Below are 302 nucleotides of genomic sequence, written 5' to 3' on the forward strand. Positions count from 1 at the left end.
CCAAAATTCCTCCCTCTTCCAATGAATAGTTGGACATACCCGCCGAGCTCGCCGCGGCGGGCTCGAGGGTGCTGTCGGCGGGCATTCTAAGTAAATTAATTCTGGAGTGTCGGGAAAAGTCTGCCATCGGCTCCGTTGGGCTCGCCGTCGGCGCCCTAGTTCAAATCTTCACATTTTGGTCCTTTTCGCTCCAAATTCGCTCATTTTTGCATCTTTTTGCTCCAATGATCCTAATTCATCATTACTGCAACAAAACATTAAAAATACCTTTCTTTAAAGTGCAATATCATCAAAACAGTATA

At 45.7% G+C, this 302-nt stretch overlaps 1 protein-coding gene across 5 annotated transcripts in view; it reads right to left on the reverse strand.

Annotated features, from left to right (window-relative positions):
• Window positions 1–302, reverse strand: part of LOC110021972 — a 55,520-nt gene that overhangs the window by 36,448 nt on the left and 18,770 nt on the right. The gene's annotated exons all lie outside the window — the stretch shown is intronic.

The sequence above is a fragment of the Phalaenopsis equestris genome, unplaced genomic scaffold, assembly GCF_001263595.1.
Source record: "Phalaenopsis equestris unplaced genomic scaffold, ASM126359v1 Scaffold000154, whole genome shotgun sequence".
In the NCBI taxonomy this organism is placed as follows: domain Eukaryota; kingdom Viridiplantae; phylum Streptophyta; class Magnoliopsida; order Asparagales; family Orchidaceae; genus Phalaenopsis; species Phalaenopsis equestris.